Source organism: Equus caballus, chromosome 3, assembly GCF_041296265.1.
Source record: "Equus caballus isolate H_3958 breed thoroughbred chromosome 3, TB-T2T, whole genome shotgun sequence".
NCBI lineage: Eukaryota > Metazoa > Chordata > Mammalia > Perissodactyla > Equidae > Equus > Equus caballus.
The window spans coordinates 3736772-3756778 of record NC_091686.1 but is presented as its reverse complement, the minus strand read 5'-3'; positions in this window follow the sequence as shown (position 1 = coordinate 3756778).

Here is a 20007-nt window from a genome sequence, read left to right as displayed (position 1 = left end):
GTATGTCCTAAATGTCACTGAATTGTACACTTTAAGATGCTTAAAATGGTGGATTTTATGCTATGTGTATTTTACCACAATAAAAAAGATAAGGCACCACAAAAATAAAGCCACAGATATTACAATAAAATGAAATTGAACAGTATGTACAATCTTCCTCTTATACACAAACACTGAAATAATTAACAAAACATTAGCAAACAGAATCCAGCATTATGTAAAAAGGATAACACGTCATGACAACAGTGGAATTTATCTGTATGCAAAATTGATTTAATATTTGAAAGGCATACAATGTACTTTCCCACATTAACAAAATAAAAAAGAAAACCATAGGATCATCTTAATAGATTCATAAAAAGCATTGGACAAAATTGAACACCCATTCAAAAGCTTGCAGCAAACTACAAGCAGATGGTAATGTCCTCTGTCTAATAAAGGGAAACTTGAAGAAAAAAAAAAAAAACTCTACAACAAGCATCATACTTAATGGTGAAGTATTGAATCCTTCCTGCCTGAGATCAACGACAAGACAAGGATGTCTTCTCTCAGCTTTTCTATTCAACATTGCATTGGAGAGTCTAGTCAGTATAATAAGGTAAGAAAAAGAACTGGAAGGCATACATGTTGGAAAGGAAAAATTGCATTTATTTACAGATTACATTATTTATAAAGGAAAATTCTAAGGAATCTACCAAAACCACCGTTAGAACTAATAAAAGAATTTAGTAAGATTGCAGGATATAAGATTAATATACAAAAACCAATCATATCTTTATACAGTAGTAAATAAAATAATGCAATTACAAAATAAAATTTTAAAATTATACTAAATTTTATACAGAAACATAATATAATTAGAAATAAAACTAACAAAATACAGACAAAACCTCTACACTGAAAACTACAAAACTTTGCTTAGAGAAAAGAAAGATGCCCTAAATAAATGGAGAGAAACACCATGTTCATGGACTGGAAAATCAATATTGTTAAGATGTCAATTCTCCCCAAATTAATAAAAAAATTCAACACAATATCAATCAAAATCATAGGCAGTTTATTTTTGTATAAATGTCAAGTTTATTCTGAAATTTATATGGAAATTCAAAGGACCTTGAATAGCCAAAACAACCTTGAAGGAAAAAGACCAAAACTGAAGGACTCATACTATTTGATTTCAAGGTGTATTATAAATCTATAATGATCAAGATAGTATGATAATGAAAAGTATAGACAAATAAATCAAAACAATAGACTGGAGAGCCCAGAAACTGATTCACACATATTCAATCATTTGATTCTCAATAAAGTCATCACGACAATTAAATGAAGAAAGGAAAGAGCTTTCCACAAGTAGAGCTGAGACAACTGGATAAATACATGAGATCAAAGGGACCTCCTCCTACCTCACATTATACACAAATATTGAGATGGATCATAGACCTAAATGTAAGAGCTAAAGCTAGAAGAACATAGAAGAACGCATGGGAGAGTATCTTCACTACCTGGGGGTAGGCAAAGGTGTATTAGACAATACCCAGAAGACAATCAATAAAAGAAAAGAATAATAACTTGGACTCCATCAAATGAAAAAAACTGTTTATCAAAAGGCATGATTAAAAATACTAATAAGCAAACCATAGACCTGGAGACAATCTGTGAAAAACATACCTGATGAAGGACTAGTAACCATGATTTATAAAGAACTCCTACAATAATAAATATAAACAATCCATTAAATAGGCGCAAGATTTGAACAGACCCTTCACAAAGGAACATACATGAATAGCCAGTAAACATACAAAGAGGTTCTCAACATCATTGATTTCCAGGGAAACATAAATTCAAACCACAATAAGATACTTCTGCATACCCATCATAATGGATAAAATTAAAGATTGACAACACCAAATCTTGGCAAAAATCTGGAGCAACCAGAAGTCTCACACACTGTGGTAGGAGTGCAAATTGGTACAACCATTCTAGATAAATGTCCCAATAACCATATACTACCCAAGGATCAAGAAATTCCACTCCAAAGGAGTATTTGCCCAAGGTAGCTGCAAAGATAAGTGCCCCAAAATACATTACAAGAATGTTCATAATAACCCCAAACTGGAAACCATCTAAATGTCCATTAACAGGTGAATTATAAACATATTATGGGCTACTCAGCAAATAAAACTAATAAACTACCATTACTAAACATGAATGGATCTCAAAACATAACGCTGGGCAAAGCAAGCCAGGTACACAAGACTGCGTATGTATGACGGCATTTATATCAAGTTCAAAAACAGGCAAACAAATCTATGTTGATAGAAACGAGAAATCTGGTTGCCTGTGGTGGAAGCAAGGGATTCAACAGGGAAGGGGCATCAGGAAATTCTCTGAGATGATAAAAATGTCCTATGTTTGGATTGGGGTGTCAAAACTCATCAAAGTGCAGACTTAAGATCTATGCATTCCAGCGTTTGAATTTTGTTAACACACACACACACACAAATCAGGGATGTAAGCTGTCTATATTTGCTGCCCTCTCTGTGGTCCCACCTGGCCCCACCCAGTTTCTAGAACCCACAGCATCCACACACTGGTTTCCCACATTTTATCCGGACTTCTAGGAACCAGACAGAGAAGAGATCACTGACAAAGAACTTGTGTCACTGACAAAGAACTTGTGTCTAAACCAGCATCTTCAGTGCAGGCATTTGAGCAGCGGCAAGAAGCAGCACTTGTGGTAGTAACCCTAACACTAGCGGCTACTTTGTATCGAGTGATGAAAGTACAGCCAGCTGCACGGTGTTTTATTTCCTTCAGTGCCTGTCCTGGAGCTGGCTCATACCAGCTTGCAAGAGTCAATTGTTATATTTTCCAAAAAACCGTGAGCAGATTGTTAAACACAGCCATTATTAACAATGAAATTATGTCATTTACAATTAAATAAATTACATTAAAAACAAAAATCGGAACACTCAAGCACTCATCGCTTCTTAATTATGTTACTATTATCTGTGCTCTTGCGGTTATTTACAACTATTGTACCTTTATGGGGAAAATACTATATATCTGTGCTGCTACTGCCCGTCTCTTCCCAACTCCAGGTTCAGTGACATCATGTTGGTGGCTTGAAATTGGCCGTGGTGGGAGTATTTACACCATGGAAATCGGCAAACATTACAAAGCAGGAGTCGATTTATTGTTTTGTTGATTGTCTACACTTAAGGAACTGATGGGGAAAATGTTAATAGTGCATATTAAACTTAAAGGTGTGTCGCATCTATAGCCACTATATCACTAATAGCACAAACACTGAGGAAATATTCTTCCAGTATTTAAAAACTGCTAATTCGGCAAGGAGGCACTCACGTCATTGACAAAGGAGTGAAGTTTTGATATCATTTTAGTTGTTCCACTTTTCAGAGTTACACTCATTCAACAATTGTGACCACAGGTTGTTTATGAATGGGAGAGTTTGCCAAAAATCAGCAAAAGCATTCTAGAAGAATCAATTGACCATATGGAAATCACAATAAAAAATACTATATACTTTATTATTATTTGTAAATTGTGTGCTGCGTTCTTTCATATAAGTAAATTTTATTTTATATATACACTCACATACACACAATTTTTTTCATCAAGCTAGTTTTTAAATATTTACATTACTGATCTCATTTTAGCCCAGACTTTTGTCCATCACATGAAAAGAGCAGCTCCACCTAAACCACGATGCTCAGAGCCACGGCATTGCTGGAAAGGACCTCAGAAATCACAATAGCCAAGGTCTCTCCCACTCCCATTTCACAGGCAGGAAAACTGAGACCCAGAGAAGGAAGAGGCTCGTGGAAATGGATCTCTGATTGCTGGCACAGCTGGAGTGCGTTCTGTCCTGGTAGACAGGCAGGGAGGGGCCAGGGGCCTCCTTCCCTCCCAGCCCCCACCCACGGAGGGACACCCAACAAATATTTTCACTGAAGCCAGGATGAGTTTTACTGCACGTACTCAGGTTAGCAAGGGACGTCAAATTCTTTTCTCTAAATCAAACAAAACTTCTCTAAGCCCCCAGCCAGAAGGCCTGGCCAAAAATCAGTCTCAATGATTCTAGGTTCCCCCGGGAGCCCAGGAGGTTTCCTTGGGGCCCAGCAAATGGGGAAGGGGTGCTGTTGTCTCCCCCTCATCACGGTTTCCCTGCAACTTCATTGTGAGCCAGTCTGGGTGTGGCATCCTTCAGCGAGCCACCGTTCCCATGCCACTGAGTAACCCTAGAAAACTGGATGCTCCCAGACATGTGGCCGGACACATGCACACATACATGTGCATGTTCACACACACCGAGACAGTCCAGAGATTCACAAGCTGACAGAGGCACAGAGACACACGCTGGCAGCCCCATTCACACTGACACAGGCACCACACAGCCCCGCTCACTAGACACACACCTACAGACACTTACTGATACACCCAGACCCATGCACAAATGTACATATGTCTACACCACACACACACGATGACACAGGCACAGATATTTGCTGAGGTTCCCACTTGAACAGATACGTACACTCACAAAGACATGCACACACAGACTCATGCATATATTCTCAGCCAGACATCAGAGACACACTGTCACCCTCCGCCACGAGACTGACACGGGCACCATAATCACACAGGCACACTCCCACACAAGCAGACAGACCTGCAGAGACAGACACACGCTCGCATCTCGACAGCACAAACACACACCCACAGGTTCTCACACAAATGCAGATGTGTTTGCACACCCAGACCACAGCACACGTTACACATATGCTGAGAATCAGCGTGCTCTCCCACGCACGTGCACACACACAGACACGCCCGCGCGCCCCCAGCACACAGGCAGCAGTCCCCGAGCCGGCGGTTCCCCGGGCCCGTGCTGCCACACAGTGGAGACGCAGCACCCTCCCCGGCGCCCCTCCCACCCCACCCCACCCCGACCCCGGGAAGTCACGCGGATGAAAAGACAAAAATATGGATGGGGCGGGGGAGGTGGGTAGCGGGGAAGGGAAGGGGCAGAAGATGAAATAATAATACTGCTGGGTTTGTTCATTTCAGTGATAATTAGCGGTGCATTCACGCTGCCGCACCGGCCGCTCCCGGCTGATCCCGCGTGATGGATGCCTGATGGTGCTGAATGCAAATTAGCATAATTTCATTACCGAGGGACCCGTGAAAAGGTTCAATTATAGAGCAATCTCATTAATACCAGGGCTTGTTAAACTAATAGAAAGAGACAGGCCCCGCAGCTCCGAGAGGTAGACATGTGCTCGGAATGCAATTAATGCTGGAACCCCGGCACCAGGCCACGCCTGGCTCCCTAGGACCTGCCCCAGTGCCCTCCACACTTGGGCTCCCAGAAGGACAGGGGCCCCGACCTCCAGGGCCCAGAGCCGGATAAACAGACGCCTGTCAGAGAAGAAGAGCACCCAGGGTGCACCAGCCTTTACCAATCGGAGAGTCTGAGGTTGCAGATGGGGAGACCGAGGCCCACAGAGGGGAAGGGACTGACCCAAAGTCAGCGGCACAAGAGGCAGCATGGCAGCAGGAGCAACATGCAGGGAGGGGAAGGTGATGCTCACCCCTGGTTTAGGGGGGGCCCTGTGACTGCCTCTCAGGAGCCTCTCACACTGTGACTCAGTTTCTCCATTATTGTGGATGCGCTCAGCAGCCCTTCACATTCTTAGAAATCTTATCAAAGCACATGCTCCAGCTTTAGCCCTTTGCCCAGCTGGGGCCAGCCACGTTAGCCCCTCGAGATGGGGGTCTGTCAGGGCACACTGCAGCCTAAAGGCTTGGCCCACTGGGGGAAACAGACCCTCAGCTCCATTCCCTCCATCCCCACTTCCACCCAACCCCCGCCCACCCCAACGCACCCCGTCGAAAGACTAGAGAATGTGAAGGCACAGCTCCCACTGAGGGAGGAGCCCCTCCTTCCTCCCCGGCCCCCAGGAACTGGATCAAGAGGCAGGCACCTTCCGCCCTGGCATGAGAAGATTTCTTAGGCACGTCATATTCACCCCCCTTATCTGACTTCAGCAAAAAGGGGTCAGGCTAGGCATTCAACCTGAGTCACCCTTCCCCAGAGCACTTTGCAGTGACTTCATGCCCAGCTCCCTTCCCAGCCCTGGTATCATACACACACTTAGTTGGGTCATATGAATTTGCTGTATTTTTTATCACCTCTGTAATATTTGATTTTTTTCTGCAATTGTAAGTAAAACAGCACAAGTCCCAAAATACCCCCAAGCTGGAGAATGACTCACTCTATATATTACTGAACACATAAAAATATGCAGTGACTCAGAAGGGCCCAGCAGAAGCGACAACCCCCACAAAAGGCCCCATTGTTCATATTTTAAAGGTAAAGTGGGGGAGAAAAGCAATTGCAAACTCAGAGAGCGTGCTCGGGCCTTGGCAGCTGACCCTAGTCAAATGCCTGTCAGTCCTTGGTGTGTTTTGGTTTCCTCTTTTTCTAATGACATAATGAAGCCAGCTAATTTCACAATATGAGAAAGCCCCCTGGAGACCTTCATTTCTGTTTCAAAGTGCTGATGGGGAAGATGGGGAGGTGACATTGGAGACAGTCTGGACCCCAAGAAGTTGAATGTCCACAGTAAGGCTGCAGGATTTCTGGCCAGACTGACCACGCAGGGGGCCGTGGCACAGCCTGGGGTCGGGGAGAAACAGAGGGAGGACAAAGCGATGGGAAAAGGAACCCAGGACCCAGTGCTCCAGGACCATCGTAACTGGCCAGTCCCCACGGGCACGTGCTTGGACGTCAGGGGAGGCGGGCGCTCGAGAGCCTCATCCGACCACAAAGGGCTTTGGCAGCTGCGGGAGGGGCGGCCAGCATCACGGCACCAGGAAACAGAGTGGGGCGTAGAGTCCTCAAAGTTAGAAAGGCAGCGCTGGGAGCGCAAGAATTAACCCTGGGAGGCTGTGGAGAGCGGAGGGTGCGAGCGGGAGGGACTCCTCCTCTATCAGAGCGGGAGGCCCTGGACCACGGCCACAGCAGCAGACGTGCAGCAGTTAGAGGCACGGACAGCGGTCAGGGGACCGGACCAGGAGTGGACGTGGAGGTTCTGGGGAGCAGGCCTGGCCCATCGGGGAGGGAGGGAGGCCGGGCTTTGCACGGGAAGCCGCACAGCACTGTTCTCTTGTTTTCACTATTTTCTTAAAGAGCTCTTGTTTATGCTCCTGACCGTGCCTCCGCTTTCCCGTCCCCGTCCCCCTGAATGGTTTTAGTCACTCCCTGAGCACACGAGTGAGAGAGGTGCTGTGTGTGAGTGTGTGTATGTGTGTGTGTGTGCACATTCACACCTGTGCCATGCACTCTACTGGGGAGTCACCGACCCAGCCTCTTTCCCATCTGGCCTCAGGTTTTCTCATCTGCATATTCGGAAGCTGAGTGAGGCCTCCCCTTCTGACAGTCTGAGGTTTTGTGACGGTGAAGGTCTTGTGAGGTCTTTTAAAGCCAAAAGACTCAGATTCTAGTCCTGGTTCTGCTACTTCCTAGCTGTGTGACCTTGAAGAAGTCACTCACCCTCTCTGTGTCAGTTTTTCTCCTCTCTAAAATAAGCAACCTACCTACTAAATCACCCCGGGGACCCAGGAGAGGACTCCGGGTAGGAGAGCAGCTTGTTGACTACCAGGCTGTGTAAACCCACCAGGTTGCTACGGTTGCATCCTCAGTTCTCAGGCTCCCTCAACTCGAAAGACACATCTCTGCCTCCCCATTCCATTGCCTCCTTCCACCGTGTCTTCCTTTCCCTCATCTCCTCTCACTTTTGGTGACCAGTGGAAAGAAGTAGATTAAAAGCCTGAAGGATGGTGAAGGACCAGGAGACAGAGAGGAGCAAGGTTAGGCAGGGAGATGCCCAGATGACGGTCAGATGGATGGTGGAGGAAGGGACATCAAGCATGACTCTGGGCCAGTCAGGTCTCTTTGGGCTGAGTCACAGAACCCAGTTCAAACCGGCTCAAGTGAAAAAGAGCATTGATTGGCTCATTTAACTGGGAACCCAATGCCATCTTCAGGCATGGCTGGATCCAGAGGTTCCACGTCCTCAAGAACCGTGTCTCTCCCCAGGTCTCAGTTCTGCTCTCCTCTGTGACAGGTCAAATACCAAGGAGGCTAGTTCCTAGTGGAGGGAACAATGGGCTTTCACGGAGGTCCTCTCTCCCAACACCGCTAGCAATCTCCCTCAGATGAACTCTGGTTGGCCCTCCTTGAATCACACGCCCAGTTCTGGACCAGTCACTGTTTCCAGGCTGCCGGTCTCCGGATCAGCCAGCTGCAATCACACGATCTGCCCTGGGGTGGAGAGGCAGGAGCGTTGATTGGCGGTCAGAATCACGTGGGGGGGGGGGAAGAAGCAGTCCCCAGAAGAGAGCAAAGGGGAAGCGGTGGTGAGGGGCAAATCCCTGCAGGCCGCTGGCCTGGGAGAGAGGTTTGGGGAGGAGGCAAGTCCCACCCCGACACTCCGAAGACTCTTCCCACCACCGCCCATCCTCCGCTGACCAAGCGGCTGCAGCTCTTCCTGCCCTTGACTGGGGGTGGAAGAGGATCCCAGCAACCGGTTTATTGAGCGTTTACTATCTGCTAGACACTTTAGCTGCATGATCTCATTTGACTTCTGTTCCAACTCTGACTGATCCCCATTTTGCAGATAAGCAAATTGAGGCTCAGAGAGGTTCAATAACCCCCCTGGGATCGCACAGTTAGGGAGCGGTGAGTGTGCAGCAAACTCTAAATCCTATGCTCCAACCAGCGGGCTCTGCTGTGCACCAAAAATGCATATTTTCTTGCAAATGCTTATGCAGTTCTCCCAAGGGGCTAGGACCTCTCCCCAGCACTCACTCCACAGGCACCATCCTCTGAATCTCTCATAATCCGTGAGGGAGGCACTTGGGTTACTCCCACTTGACAGATAAGGAAACAGAGGCATGGGGAAATGAAGCAGCTGGCACAAGGTCATCTGGCCAGCAGTGGGCTGTGGCTGCAGAGCCTGAACTCAGGCCAGCGCCCCGCAAGCTCCCTGAGGAGGCACCGAGTCCCCTCCAGGCCCAGCACTAACCCAGGCGGGACGGTGAGCTTTGCGGGCTGGCTTTCAGTGTGGCAGCAGAGGCCGACAGAGAACTCAGCACCCCGACTGCCCAAAAGCCCCGGAGCCAGCTTTCCTGCAGAGGCCTCCCTCAGTGCCTCAGTTTCTTCAGCTGTAAAAGGGGCTCAGACACGAGCAGAGACACGTACCTGCACGAGGGCAAGCGGAGGGATGACAGCCACAAAGGGGGACAGACACAGCGCCAGAGAGACTCAGAGAGGAGAGGGAGCCGCGCGGAGCCTGGCTGGGCGCACAGCCCTACCGCCCCGAGCACAGCTGAGCCCGCGGGACTGGGTCTCAGCAGCCCAGCTCACAGGCCCTGCCCGCTGGCCCACTGCCCAGCCGGCCTTCAGCAGGTCGCTGTGGGGACACTGGGGGTTCGCTGCACTTTCCCCCTCCAGGAAAGAGGAGAAGGAAGAGAGTGTGTGTGGAGGGGTGGTATTCTTTGGAGATAAGGACGAGACTTCAGGCCAGCCAGGGGTCCAACTTCAGCTGCCGTCCCTTCCCCTAAGACTGCCCCTCCAGAACAGAAAAGCCCTTCTTGCTGTCCTCCCTGTTCTCACACCTGCCATAGCTCCCCAGTCCCCAGCAGACACCTAGACGTCCCAGCCAGCCTCATGGCCCTCCATCGCTTCTCCCTACATCCCCCCTCTTCCTCTACCCTCGGCCAGAGTGCCCAGTCCTTCCTGTCTCCAGGGGATGTCTGGCCTCCGAGCCTCCGATTCAGCCTGTGCCCTAAACATGGAACAGCCTTCCCCCACCACCGCTGCCCCCAGTTGGATCCATCCTTCAAAGCCCGGATCCAGTGTGGGGCGCAGGCTGGCCACCCTCTCACCCAGTCCGCCCAGCCTGTTTCCCTTCCTCCACTTCCCACCCCAGATTCCATCCCAAGTCCACTGCTTCCGAGACCCATCCCCCCAAACCTGGCTGTTACCTGACTCTCTCCAGCTCCCCGTCTGTGCCTCGGCTTCCACTGAAGTTTCTTTCAGTTTCCATCTGCAAATGTCAACATTGAAAATATCTATACCACAGGGTGGTTGAGAGGGTTAAAATGAGATCATGCGGGTGAAGTGCTCAGAACAGAGCCCGGCACTTTGTAAGAACTCAGTAATTACTATCATTGTTACTGCTACCATCTAGGAAGGTATGGCAGACTGTATTTTCCAAAACATTTTCAGTCCCGTGTGCTCTTGAAGGGCCTGTGACGTCCCGTCTGGGGCTGGAGGAGAGACAAAGGTGCTGTACGACTGCTAGGCTAGGACACAAGAACCATACAGCTCACCCCTCCCTCTCATGCTGTGAGGATGCCCAGGCTGCGTGGAGAGACCAGGTGGGGCTCCCAGCTGACCACCCCAGGAGGGTCTCAGCCAACAGCCAACGTCAACCAGCAGACACATGGGTGAACAAGCCTTCAAACGAGTCCAGTCCCAGCAGAATGACAGCCCCCCAAAGATCTCCACGCACGAATCACCAGAGCCTATGACTGTTCCCTTACCCGGCCAAAGGACAGCAGGTGGAATGAAGGGTGTGGACCTGGAGATGGGAAAGTAGCCTGGTTACCCAGGTGGGCCCAATCTAGTCACACGCATCTGAGAAGCAAGGAAGGCGGCCGGACAGAGCATCAGGGAGAGACTGCGGGAGAGACGCCTGTCAGAGAGACGCCACAGGGGCGGGGCGGGAGAGATCTCAACATGCGGGGGCCCAGCTGCTGTGGCTGGCCCTGGAAGCGGACGAATGGGGCTGCAGGCCAGGAGTGCAGGCTGCGTCTGGAGGCTGAGAACCCTGCCAAGGAAGCAGGGACCTAGTCCTACAATCGCGAGGATCTGAATTCTGCCAACAGCGTGAGTGAGAAGAAGGATGCTCCCCAAGAGCCTCCGCAAAGAGCACAGACAGCCCCGCTGCCCCTTGACTTCAGCCTGGGGTGCTCTGAGCAGAGACCAGCCGACCCCGCCCAACCGCTGACCTGTGAGGATGTCAGATCATAAGTTTGTGTGGTTTTAAGCCTCTGAGTTTGTGGTGATTTGCTGTGGCAGCAGTGGAAAATACAGCAGCCATTAAGGCTTCCTTCTGCGGCCCAGACATCATGGGTCAAAGCACCCCTGTTCCGGACCCACAGATGCTATGCGCAAATGGCTGTTTTATGCTGCTATGTTTGGGGCCATTTGCTGTAACGTAGCCCGAGTCACTGGAGCAGGGACTTCCCCAACCCCTTCCCAGATGGATCTGCTGTCGTCTCTTAACGCACCGAGCCATGGTTTCTTCATCTGTGACCTGAGAATAGTGGTAATAAATAGCGTCTGGGATGTGCTGCTGTGAAAAAGTACCAAGCCGTAGGGGGTGTTTATGTTGGTTTGTGTTTTTTTTTTTTTTTTGGTGAGGAAGATTGGCCTTGAGCTAACATCTGTTGGCAATCTTCCTCTTTTATTTTTCTCCCTAAAGCCCCAGCACATACTTGTTGTTAGTCCTTCTAGTTCTTCTATGTGGGATGCTGCCGCAGCATGGCCTGACGAGCAGTGCTATGTCCATGCCCAGGATCCGAACTGGCGAACCCCAGGCCACTGAAGCAGAGTGCATGAACTTAACCACTATGCCACACTGGGCCAGCTCCACCATTCTGTGTTTTTAAGTGAAAATTCAATGACCAATTTGCATTGTATGATACCATTTTTGTGAGATTAAAACCTATGTGTGCCACAATGAGACACCGCTTTACACCCATTATGGCGGCTATTATCAAAAAAAAAAACAAGCCAGAAAATAAGTGTTAGCAATGATGTGGAGAAATTGGAACCCTTGTGCATTGCTGGCGGGAATGTAAAATGGTGCAGCCGCTGTGGAAAACAATATGGCGGTTCCCCAAAAAATTAAACATAGAATTACCATATGAATCATCAATTCCACTTCCAGGTATCTACTCAAAAGAATTGAAAGAGGAGTTTGAACAGATATGGTAGACTCATGTTCACGGCAGCATGATCGACAACAGCTAAAACATGGGCCACCCGTGTCCCTCGGTGGATGAACGGATGGACAAAATGTGGTCTGTACGTACAATGGAGTGTTATTCAGCCCAACAACGGAAGGAAATTCTGCAGCACGGATGGACCTCAAAGACCTGACGCTCAGTGAAATCAGCCAGTCACAAAAAGACAAATACTGTAGGATTCCACTTCTGTGAGGCATCCAGAGCAGACAGATTCACAGAGACAGAAGTAGAACAGTGGCTGCCAGGGGCCGGGGGAGGGGAGGAGGAGTTGGTGTTTAACGGAATGGGGACAGAGTTTCAGTCCCGGGTGATGAGAAAGCTCTGGGGATGGGTGGTGGTGACGGTTGCACAACGATGTGAATGGACCTAACGGCACTGAACTGTGCACTCAAAAACGGTAAGTTTGACAAGAAAAATCTCAGATAAGCAACCTCAAATGACACCTAACAGAATTAGAAAAAGAACAAACAAAGCCCAAAGTCAGCAGAAGGAGAGAAATAATAAAAATTAGAGCAGAAATAAATGATATTGAAACAAAAAGGACAGTAGAAAGGATCAATGAAACAAAGAGTTGGTTCTTTGAAAAAATTAACAAAATTGACAAACCCTTAGCCAGACTCACTAAGAAAAAAAGAGAGAAGACTCAAATAAATAAAATCAGAAATGAGAGAGGAGAAATCACAACGGATACCACAGAAATACAAAGGATCATAAGAGAACACTATGAAAAACTATATGCCAACAAATTTGACAACCTAGAAGAAATGAATAAATGCCTAGACTCTTACAACCTCCCAAAACTGAAGGAGGAAAAAATAGAGAATCTGAATAGACCAATCACAAGTAAAGAAATGGAAACAGTAATCAAAAACCTCCCCAAAAATAAAAGTCCAGGACCAGACGGCTTCTCTGGAGAATTCTACCAAACATTCAAAGCAGATTTAATACCTATCCTTCTCAAACTATTCCAGAAAATTGAGGAAGATGGAGCACTCCCTAACACATTCTATGAAGCCAACATCACCCTGATCCCCAAACCTGACAAGGACAACACAAAGAAGGAAAACTACAGGCCGATAGCACTGATGAACATAGATGCAAAAATCCTCAACAAAATTTTGGCAAACCGAATACAACAATACATTAAAAAGATTATACACCATGATCAAGTGGGATTTATACCAGGGACACAGGGATGGTTCAACATCCGCAAGTCAATCAACATGATACACTACATCAACAAAATGAGAAACAAAAACCACATGATCATCTCAATAGATGCAGAGAAAGCATTCGACAAGATCCAACATCCATTTACGATAAAAAAACCCTCAATAAAATGGGTATAGAAGGAAAGTACCTCAACATAATAAAGGCCATATATGACAGACCCACAGCCAACATCATACTCAATAGACAAAAACTGAAAGCCATCCCTCTCAGAACAGGAACAAGACAAGGGTGCCCACTTTCACCACTCCTATTCAACATAGTACTGGAGGTGTTGGCCAGAGCAATTCGGCAGGAAAAAGAAATAAAAGGAAAGGAATCCATAGGCAACGAAGAAATGAAACTCTCACTGTTTGCAGACGACATGATCTTATATATAAAAAACCCCAAAGAATCCATAGAAAAACTATTAGAAACAATCAACAACTACAGCAAAGTTGCAGGGTATAAAATCAACATACATAAATCAGTAGCATTTCTATACGCTAACAATGAACTAACATAAAAAGAACTCAAGAACTCAATCCCATTCACAATCGCAACAAAAAGAATGAAATACCTTGGGGTAAATTTAACCAAGGAAGTGAAAGATCTATACAACGAAAACTACAAGACTTTCCTGAAAGAAATTGATGACGACATAAAGAAATGGAAAGACATTCCATGCACATGGATTGGAAGAATAAACATAGTTAAAATGTCCATACTACCTAAAGCAATCTACAGATTCAACGCTATCCCAATCAGAATCCCAATGACATTCTTTACAGAAATTGAACAAAGAATCCTAAAATGCATATGGGGCAACAAAAGACCGTGAATTGCTAAAGCAATCCTGAGAAAAAAGAACAAAGCCGGAGGCATCACAATCCCTGACTTCAAAGCATACTACAAAGCTACGGTAATCAAAACAGCATGGTACTGGTACAAAAACAGGTCCACAGATCAATGGAACAGAATTGAAAGCCCAGAAATAAAACCACACATCTATGGACAGCTTATCTTTGACAAAGGAGCTGAGGGCCTACAATGGAGAAAAGAAAGTCTCTTCAACAAATGGTTCTGGGAAAACTGGACAGCCACATGTAAAAGAATGAAAATTGACCATTCTTTTTCACCATTCACAAAAATAAACTCAAAATGGATCAAAGACCTAAAGATTGTGCCTGAAACAATAAGTCTTCTAGAAGAGAATATAGGCAGTACACTCTTTGACACCAGTTTCAAAAGAATCTTTTCGGACACCATAACTCCTCAGATGAGGGAAACAATAGAAAGAATAAACAAATGGGACTTCATCAGACTAAAGAGCTTTTTCAAGGCAAGGGAAAACAGGATTGAAACAAAAAAACAACCCACTAATTGGGAAAAAATACTTACAAGTTATTTATCCAACAAAGGGTTAATCTCCATAATATATAAAGAACTCACATAGCTCAACAACAAAAACTCAAACAACTCGATCAAAAAATGGGCAGGGGACATGAATAGACATTTCTCCAAAAAAGATATAAGGATGGCCAATAGACACATGAAAAGATGCTCATCATCACTAATCATCAGGGAAATACAAATCAAAACTACACTAAGATATCACCTTACACCTGTTGGAATGGCAAAAATATCCAAAACAAAAAGTGACAAATGTTGGAGAGGTTGTGGAGAAAAAGGAACCCTCATACACTGTTGGTGGGAATGCAAACTGGTACAGCCACTATGGAAAACAGTATGGAAACTTCTCAAAAAATTAAAAATAGAAACACCTTATGACCCAGCCATCCCACTACTGGGTATCTATCCAAAGAACTTGAAATCAGCAATTCCAAACAGCCCATGCACCCCTATGTTCATTGCAGCATTATTTACAATAGCCAAGACGTGGAAGCAACCTAAGTGCCCAGCAACTGATGATTGGATAAAGAAGATGTGGTATGTATATACAATGGAATACTACTCAGCCATAAAAAATGATAAAATCGTCCCATTCACAACAACATGGATGGACCTTGAGGGTATTATGTTAAGTGAAATAAGCCAGACAGAGAAAGACGACCTCTATATGACACCACTCATAGGTGGAAGTTAACATTTAGAAAAAGAGAACTGATTGGTGGTTACCAGGGGAAAGGAGGGGTGGGGGGAGGGCACAAAGGGTGAAGGGGTGCACCTACAACACGATTGACAAACAATAATGTACACCTGAAATTTCACAAGGTTGTAAATTATCATAATCTTAATAAAAAGAAAAAAATTATCAAACCAAAACAAAAAAAAGCTAAGATTTATGTTAGGTATATTCTACCAAAATTTTCTTTAAAAAGCATGTGTGTGTCTGTGTGTGTTTGTACCTGTGTTGCGGGAAGCTTGAAAGGATGCGTCCCACATTGTCAGGGATGGGAATAAAGGGCGGGGTGTAGAACGGAAGGTGGGAATTTCACCTGTTACTTTATATACCGGTGTGTTGTTTAACCATCTTATAAGAAATAAGCGTTAAGTTTGCAATAATGATACAGACAAATGTGTATTTTTAAATGGTATCAGCAACACCCACCTCAAAGAGACGACGTGAGGATTAACAACCTCAATGCAAGAAAGGCACCTACCCCAGGCCTTGAAGGGAGTTCCCACTCAGGGAACATAAAATCCTTTCCCTCCGTCTTCCCTGTCCTGAGACTCCCCAGGCTCCAGAATGGTCCACCAGGGGGTTGACATCGATGATGAAAGATGTCCCGATATCTTGGGCCCGACACAGCTCCGTGCCCATCTCACCGTCCACAGCACCAAAGACTGCAGAAGGGTCCAGCCCAGGAGGCCCACCCCTGGTGATGCCATCTCATCACGACCCTGGGAACCCCTCCCCATCTCTGGAATTCAGCAGGAGCGCTCAGTCTTGAGCACTGGCAGGAAAATGTGGCCCTTTCTAGGTGCAGCATGAGTAGAGGCAACAATTACTGCCTTCTGGATCTTCTCAGAGACTCAGAAAAGCTCTAGAGAGGTCATCACTGACCCTCTTGTCCCCATTCCCAGGTCCTCAAGCAAACAGAACCCCTTTCCTCTTCCCCTTGAATGTGTCATAGCACTTTTCACCTCCTGGAAATCCTTCACAACAGTTAGCCCAAATCTCTCATGCTGCTGCCAGAGAAAGGTCTTCTTCGTGTTTGTAAATAGCAAGCCCTGCCCCACAGAGCAGAAACCTTGCAGACGCCCTGGCCCTCAGGAGCAGAGCGAAGATCTTCAGTCCACACTGTATTAATCAGGGCTCTCCAGAGTAACAGAACCAGCAGGATCGCCTTCTATATAGAAAGAGATTTATCACAAGGAATTGATCACGCAGGTATGGAGACTGCACGTCCAGATCGGCACGTGGGCCCCAAGAGCCAACGGTGCAGATGAGGTCCTCAGGCGGTCTGCTGGAGAGCTCCCCCAACTTGGGGGAGGGCTGGTTTGAGTTCTAGTCAGACCCTCAGCCGATTGGATGTGGCCCCCTAACATGATGGATGGCAATCTGCTTTACTCCACCATTTAAAACGACCATTTCATAAAAAATACCCTCGCAGAAACCCCCAGAATAATGTTTGACTGACTATCTGGGCACTCTGTGTCCCGGTCAAGTTGACACATACAATTAAGCATTACAAGCAGGTAGGGTGGGGGTTGCCAGCCACCCCCAGCCAGCAGTGATATTGATCTATATGCAAATATGAGCTGGCCTCAGCCCCACACGGAGTGCCTCCATTCACCCCACTGCCTCTGGGCCATAAAGCCAAGAGCTGTCCCCTGTCCTGGTCACAGTAAATGCCGATCTGGAGTTAGCAAACCCCCCCCACCCGATCCCAGGCATAGCTTACCTCCCCAGTAAAGGCAGTCCTTCCTGACGAGCCCACACTGGCCACACTCTGGGGACCAGTCCTACCAAACAGGTCTGTTTTCTGTCAAAGTCTGTTTCTGGGCCTGTGCAGACCCCAACCTCCCTCTGTGGCGACATGCCCAGTGGTTGTCAGCATGGGCTCCAGAGCAGGGGTAAGGATTCAGCAGCCAGTTCTGCCACTCACCTGCTCTGTAATCTTGGGAAAGTTACTTAACCTCTCTGTACCTCAGTTTCCTTATCTACAAAGTGGAAAGAATAATGGCATCCACCTCACAGAGAGCTTCGGAGGGTCAGTGAAATAATACACGTATGGTTCTATGGAAGCTGATAAATAGTAAGGTGAATAAATATTTACTGAGTGAATTATTATTATTACTATTATTGAATTGGTCCTAACACACCGAGACAAGTTGGTGGCTACCGACAGTGTTACATAACAAGTCCGGTGGTTCGCTACCCCAGGGGTGTGTTTACTCCAAAAATCAATGTAAGAGATTTTCTTCAGTCTAAAAACTCCAAAGCATCAAAATATTTTGGATGATATAGAAATTAAAACATTTTTGACATCAGATAAACAAAATCAATTTGGACAAATAATAGTTTTGGGGAAATATTTGCAATACAGAAAACAGAAGGTTAATATTTATCATATACTAACGACGTATTAAAAATAGAAGGAATTCCTTTTTAATGTTAAACTGGGACAATCACATGAATGAGCAAATCACAGAAGAGCAAATGGAAAAGGTCAAACTTATGAAAAGATGTTCAAACTCAGGGTTTGAAATTGACATAAAAATGAGATATGCTTTTCCACCATCAGACTGGCATATATTTCAAGTAAAGTGACATCTACTGCCAGGAAGATAGGGGTAAACAGGTACTCTTGTGCAAATCTAGGACATGGGAATTATTTCGGGCCTTGGGAGAGCATCCCAGTGACAGTCATTATAATGTAAAAATACATATTTTCTTTGACCTGGCACTCTTTCTCCTGGAAATATATCTTATAAAAATAAAAACACTAGTACCTAAGAACATATATGTGCTCATCACACAACTGTTCACCAGGACAAGACACTAGATGCCCATGAAAGGCAAATGGATGGATAATATCCATGTCATACAGCCATTAACAAAAGCGAATTAGAACTAAGCCAGAATTAGAGGGATTTCCTCAAGATGTCAATGAAAAGCAAAAAGCAAGAAAGTATATATAAAATTATCTCATTTTTTGTAAAATAAATAATAACCTAAAACCTCCAAATTCATGCAGCTATATAAATGTTTGTATATATGAAATAAAAATTATTAAAAACATAAACGCAAAAAACCCATAAATGCAAAAAAGTATATGCTATTTTTAGTTACATATTTACACATAGAAAAGTATAAAAATGGCCTGTCTAGAAGATTAAGCACCAAAATCACGAGAACCATGGTCTCTGGGGAGTGGGGAGAGGGAGTGGTTAAATGGCTGTTAGCTTTATTTTAACGCCTTATTTCTTTGAGGAAAACAAACTGGAAGCAAATATGAGAAACAGTAACAGCTGAGCAATGCGAGTAGGGATGTTTGTTACATTATTCTTTGAAATAAAACAAGAAAGTGAAACAATCTGACTATACATCCTGTCTTAGCCATTCAGGCTGCTACAACAGAATACCCCAGACTTGGTAGCTTATAAACAACAAGCGTTTCTCGCAGTTCTAAAAGCTAACAGTCCAAGATCATTATGCCAGCAGATTCAGTGTCTGGTGAGGGCCGGCTTCCCGGCTCATAGACAGCTGTCCTCTCACGGTAACCTCCCATGGTGGAAGGGGCAAGGAGTTCTCTGGGCCCTTTTTCATAAGAGCACTAATCTCATTCATGAGGGCCCCACTCTCATGACCTAATCACCTCCCAAAGGCCCCACCTCCCAATATCATCACCTTGAGAGTTAGGATTTCAACACATGGGTTTGGGGGGTTCCAACTACCATTCAGTCCATTGTGCATGCATTATATAATGAGATGTCATCAAAAGCATCTGTTCTGGGGGCAGTCGATAGATCTACCATGTATAGTTTCCCCATCTGTACAATGGACATAAATGATGACACTCACAACAGGTTGTTGAGAGGGTCAAGTGAGAGAATACTCATAGAAGGGCCTAGCGCTCAGTCAGTGTCAGTGGGTTCTGCCTCCCAGCACTTGTGTAGACGTTTGCAAGGATGCTTTGGGACCCCTCTTACGGGGGAAGCTGACAATCTGGCCCAAGCATGGGGACCTGGATGGCCAATCCAAACTCCAAGGGATTCTCAGAAGGCTAAAGGCACAGGGAACATCACAATAAAGGAGAACAAGAGACCAATATCTCCTAGGAATATGGATGTAAAAATCCTCAACAAAAATATTAGCAAAATGAGGGGCTGGCCCCGTGGCCTAGTGGTTAAGTTCGGGCGCTCCGCTGCAGGCGGCCCAGTGTTTCGTTAGTTCGAATCCTGGGCGCGGACACGGCACTGCTCATCAGACCACGCTGAGGCAGCGTCCCACATGCCACAACTAGAAGGATCCACAATGAAGAATATACAACTATGTACTGGGGGGCTTTGGGGAGAAAAAGGAAAAAATTAAATCTTTAAAAAAAAAATTAGCAAAATGAATATGGCAACATATAGAAAGAATTATACACCATGATCAAGTGGGATTTATCCCAGGAATGTAAGGTTGGCTCAGCATCTGAAAGTCAATTAACGTAATGCATCCTATTGATAGAGCAAGAAACAAAAACCACATGGTCA